The sequence below is a fragment of the Macrobrachium nipponense genome, chromosome 2 (assembly GCF_015104395.2).
Source record: "Macrobrachium nipponense isolate FS-2020 chromosome 2, ASM1510439v2, whole genome shotgun sequence".
NCBI classification, from domain to species: Eukaryota; Metazoa; Arthropoda; class Malacostraca; order Decapoda; family Palaemonidae; genus Macrobrachium; species Macrobrachium nipponense.
The window spans coordinates 106001793-106007792 of NC_087201.1; the positions used below are offsets into that span (position 1 = coordinate 106001793).

General features: G+C 46.6%; 1 pseudogene; it reads right to left on the reverse strand.

Annotated features, from left to right (window-relative positions):
• Window positions 1-6000, reverse strand: part of LOC135221268 (spectrin alpha chain-like) — a 136960-nt pseudogene that overhangs the window by 111685 nt on the left and 19275 nt on the right.

Genomic DNA, 6000 nt, shown 5'->3' on the forward strand with positions numbered 1-6000 from the left:
GTGCTGGTATCATGCCATGGTTTATAAACTATGGGGAAATAGAGGACCCTCTATTCTCATAAACCACTCTTGTCCCTTGTATCTGGATCTACCATCACCCCTCCCTTCCATATTACCAAGAGGGGTGTGTTGCTACTGGAAAGTATACTATACTCCAACATAACTTTACAGTATGGCTGACCACCTCATCTGCATCTAGTCTGTTCCAGCTCATGATGGTACTCTCCTTCATACTGCCCGTAGGTAAAGGAGTAGAAAGAAAGTAGTAAAGAAAAAAGACCAGTCATCCCATTCAATCTACTTTCATACCTTCATCTTAGACTAGACACAAACTGACCCGCCAGGGATACTGGATGAGCTATACCACTTGCTGGGCCGCCACCACTGGACCCAAGGAGAGGGTATCCAAGGATCTATGGGCAATGTCTTTTAAATAAAAGGAAGTGAAAGTCGTTTGGCGTTTCCAAACACCAGCTTTCAGAATTCTCTCCACAGACATATTCTTCTTGAATGCCAAAGAAGCACTCTAGCCTCTAATGTCATGAGCCCTAGCCCTCTCCTGGCTATCTGACCCCTTGTCTTGTGTCATGTAGGCATTCCTGATAGTTTTTCTTAGCCAAAACGATATTGTATTTCTAGACACTTCCTTCTTGTTCCGTCCTGTACTTATGAACAACGTCCTGCACCCCAGAGGTGCCTTGTCCTCCTCAAGTACTCTCTTGTTACCCTGACGGGACACAAAAACATCCCATCTTTGTCATTATCTACAAAATCAGCCAGAGAAGGTTTGGAAAAAAGTCAAATCTGCCTTCCACTATTGATGGGTTTTGAGTCTTGGCCACGAATTCTGGCACAAACTCGAATGCCATTGACTTCCAACCTCTTGAGTGCTTTACAATAGATGACAGGCCATGTAAGTAGTTCCCCCACCCTTTTGGTTGAAGCTAGGGCCAATAAGAAGACTGTCTTCAGGGTCAGGCTCCTATCTGTGGACTGCCTTAGTGGTTCGTAGGGGGGTTTTGTCAGACTACTCAGTACCATGGTCAAATCCCAATCTGGGGCTTTCAGTTCCTTTGGTGAACATGACTGCTCAAAGTTCTTCATCAACATGGCCAACTCCCAAGAAGATGAAATGTCCACGCCTTTCATGCGTAAGACCGAGGCTAGAGCCGCCCTGTACCCCTTCACAGCAGACACAGACATATGCCTTTCTGTCCTGAGATATATCAGAAAGTCTGCTAATTGCTGAATAGTGGTACCGAGTGGAGACAAGTTTCCTCTACGACACCAATCACAGTATGCTGACCATTTTCCTTGGTATACTGCTGCCACTGACTTTCTGATGTTTCCTGCCATGTGCGCTGCTGCTTTTTGCGAAAACCCTCTCGTTCGCAAGAGATACCTCTCCACGTGAGGCTGACATAGCAGGTTGTTCCATGGGGGTAACTCTCTTGGCACGTCTATCAGGAGTTCCAAGAGGTCCGGAAACCATTCCGCCTTTGGCCATAACGGAGCTACCAGTGTCATTCTGAGGTTCCGAGACCGCATTACCCTGTTCAGAACCTGACAGATTAGACAAAAAGGAGGAAATGCGTAGACGTCCAGATTGTCCCATGGGTGTTGTAGAGCATCTTCTGCTACTGCCTCTACGTCCGGGACTACCGAACAATACACTCCCAACTTTTTGTTGTACCTGGTTACGAATAGGTCTATGATCGGCCTTTCCCACAACCTGAGCATTCTGTCCACAATTTGTTGGTGCAAGGACCACTCCATTCCCAGGATCTGATCCCATCGGCTCAACTTGTCGGCCACTACGTTTCTTTTTTCCGGAATATATCTGGCCCTGATGTCTACTACGTTCTCTACAGCCCACTGATGAAGTTGAACTGTCATCACATGTAACTGCTGAGACACTAGACCTCCTTGTTTGTTTATGTAAGCTACTACTGTGGTGTTGTCTGACATCAAAACCACTGAATGTCCCTGCACCCTCTCCCGGAATTCCTGTAGTACTAGAAATGCTGCTTTTTGCTCCAGCACGTTTATATGGAGTTTCTGTCCTCGGCGCTCCATTTCGCTGAAACCATCAGCTCCTCCATATGCGCTCCCCAACCTTCTAGTGACGCACCTGAGAACAGCAGGAGATCCGGTGAGGGTTGCTGAAGGGGAACACCCACTGTCAGATTGCTGTCCTTCACCCACCACAGCAGGTCTTTCCTCACTTCTGCCGACAAGGGAATCTGCTCGTACGGGTGATCTACTATTGGAGACCAGAACTCCTTCATCCTCCATTGTAGAGAACGAAGGTGTAACCTCCCTTGTGGTACTAGCTTCTCCAAGGAAGTTAGAACTCCCAGTACTACCTGCCACTGTTTTGCTGGCTGTGTTTGTTTTTCCAGAAAGGCATTCACCACTTGTTTGCATTTCTCTACTCTCTAGTCTGTTGGGAATACTTTGGCTTTTATTGTGTCTATGACCATTCTCAGAAACACCAGCCGTTGACTTGGATCCAACTGCGACTTCTCCCGATTTATCACAATGCCTAAGCTGTGACAAAACCGTAGAAGGGTAGCTCTGTCACTGAGCAATTTCTCTCTGGACTTTGCTATCACCAGCCAATTGTCTAGATATCTTATTAGCCTGATCCCCTGAGCAAGCGCCCATGTCGACACGAGAGCGAACACTCTTGTAAAAACTTGAGGAGATGTCAATCCGAAGCACAGAACTTTGAACTCAAAAACTTTCTCTGCAAGACTGAAGCAGAGAAATTTCCTGGAAGACTGATGGACTGGGATCTGAAAGTATGCGTCTTTCAAGTCGATTTTCAGCATAAAGTCCTTGATCCTGACTGCTTGTAGGACCATCTTTGGAGTTTCCATTTTGAATCTGGTTTTTCTTATAAACAGATTCAAAGTTGACAGGTCTATTACTGTCCTCCAGTCCCCACTGGCATTGGGTACAAGGAAAATCCTGCTGTAAAACCCCTTTGACAGAATGGATACTTGTTCCACAGCCCCTTTTTCCATCTCTTCTTCACTTCCTCTTGCAGAATAAAAGCCTTCTGAGGTTCTTGAGCATAAGCGAGGTGAGGCAATGGCTGTTCTGTTAGGGGTGGGGATACTTCGAACGGAATCAAATAGTACCCGACTCTGAGAACCTCCACCACCCACTGCTCTGCTCCCAGTTACTGCCACACCTCCCAGTGATTTGCCAGGCAAACACCCACTGGTGTGGCCGAGTGATGAGAGGCTCCTATCCTATCGTCTAGAGCCCCCTCCTCTTCCATTAATCCCCCTTCCTCTGTTATTTCTATTGTGAAAGGGCTGATAAGTCAATTTATTTTATAAGCTGTTGCTTATAACGTAGCAGCCTCTTGGCAAGTCATTGGAGGGCATTCCATTTTCACTTGATCTAAGGTTAATCCAGGCCTAAACCTTACCACATTTAGGTTAATTTATCTAGACAGTAAAGGAACCGTCAGTGTCGTATAATATTTTCTATATTTCATCATTGGAGGAGGGATAAACTTAAACTATCTATTCGATATTAAGGAATTATCCCTTCCCGCAATGTGTGTTACGTGTTGTATCCTTTTTCACACCAAACGCCATGTCAATCCCCGTAGAAAGCATACTGGCCGTTTTTCCGTTCTCTCCGAAAGGTTATTGAATTGACGAATCAAATCAATCACCTAGGCATACGAAGCCAGAAACTCTTGGTTCTCTCCTTCCTCCGGTTCTAGCGTACTGTGCTCAGTCACAGGAGACGCTATCTCACTCCTATCCCCTGACAAACGTCTGGGTGCTTCGTGGCCGTCTACCCCTACGGCCGCGGCTTCTTTGATCTCCGCTGACCACCGCCGGCTCGATCCCCGAACAGTCAGCAGGAGAACGAGACCATCTCACTCCTTCTCTGCTTGCGGATCTAGAGCGAAAATCTCTCAAAACCGAGCTCACTTCCTCTTCATGATGATTAATATCATCTCCAACGACCGACAGAGAATTCGGCCTTGATCCTTCATTTAGGCGGACAACGCCTTCCACCAACGTATCAGACGAGGTTGCCAACTCGCTATTTTTTGACCTTTTAATAGGAGCCTTATCATCTTTCCTCCGTATTTTAAACGGTCTTACAGGCAAAACCGGTATCTGTGCTCTATCCTTTGCTGCACTTTTCGCCCCCAACGCCGATTTCGCCAACAACACTGTAGATTTCCTTTGACTCTTTATAGTCTCTACTGGCAACTCCGCGTCGGCCGTTATCCCATCGGCCGCCAACTCACTCGCTCGTTCGGACTCTTGTAAACGGCTTCGCCTACTAGCTTTGAGCTTACAAGCCACTGACTTCTTGCCTTTCTTGCTGACTGGGATGTGACCATCCTGGCCCGAAGATGAAGAAGAATTCACTCTTCTCCTCTTGGCCCGAGAAACAGTCGCGAAATCCAGTATCCTCCAACGCTTGACTGATACACGCCGTGACGTCATCGAACTTAGCGATGACAGTCAGCTAGAGTAAGAAGACGAAGACGACGACAAATCATGCCTTTTCTTTTTGTCTTTCTTATTAATTTTCTTCTCTAGATCCTGTAACTTCTTCATTACAGTGTGTACTACCGAGTCTGAAAGATATTTGAGTCCAGAGGCAGCGAAGAAGACTGAGAAGCAGTTGGCTGTGACATCATCGTGTCTGCCATGTCGGCGTGTGAAGTCACCAATCTTGTAGGGAGAGATTGGGCTGCTGCTGCTGGCATCCCTGCGTTTGCAGCAAAACTACCCCCAACGTTCTGCATCACCACAACCAAAAAAGTTGTTGGTGTAGCCGCAACATTATTACCCATAAAGTGCAGGCCCGGGGGATGAGGAATATTCAGTGCTGCCGGATTCTGTTGGAACCATGACACCATATAATGCGACAGCAAACCTTCCAAGGTTGGTATGCCTGAAAGGCCTGCCACCGCCCACATACCCTCCATCCTGTTCGCATCGGGAGCCAGCACCTGGAACAAAGAGGCGACGCTCCCCCCCCCCCCCCCCCCCTGCTGCTGGGAACAAAGGAGCGTGAATATTATGCATTAAATTACCTAAAACCCCTCCTGGCATTTCTGAAAACGAACCACTAGGAGAAACCGAAGGGGTATGGGACAAATCAAAGGCAGGTAGCGAAACATATGGAGCAGTCTGGTGTATTGCCGATACAAAAGAAGCCAACGACCCTTGGTCATCCAAAGATGGCATCGACTCCTTTCTTTTGTACTGGCCTTTGTCATAAAACTTCCTCCACTGTTCCACCAACCATGACAAACAGAACAAGGATTAGTAATTGTTCATACACTTTCCCTGCACCGAACACACGTTGGATGAGGATCCGTCGACACAGAAGTTAGGAATCTTGAACAAGGAAAGCCACTGACTCCTGGCATTTCCTTTGTCTCGTCTTCGAAACGGAAGAAGATACCGACGGCGATGCAAAACACTCCATCTCACTACTTACACACTCTTACAGCTCACACCCACACTGAGGGCACTCAGAAAGAGAGAATTAATAAGAAAAATGAAATTGAAATGGATAAAAACGGGCAAACTAAAACCGGCTTTAAACAGATAGACAGAGAACACGTCCTATCTTAAAGGCAGTAGAAAGATAACTGGCGGGTCGGTCACACGACGCCGAGGGCATTATGGGTATACATGCCCCGTGACCTGGTATAGATGCCAATAGTCCCTGGATCGCACAAGTTTAAAATTAATTCTACCAGTTTCCAGCTTGGCGCTAGTTAATCCTAATGTTAGGACCGAAAGTTTGTTCCGTATATGAACAAAAAGATTGGGAAACATTAACCTGGGTAACAGAACTCTTCACAAACAAAACAGTAACCAAGTTGGTTTGGTTATCTGCTACTACAGTGGTATTCACTGCGCTGCTTATGAACCGCACGGAAATATATAAATCAATCATTATCAAAATCCTGGATTATGAGGTTACCTCTGTTATCTGATA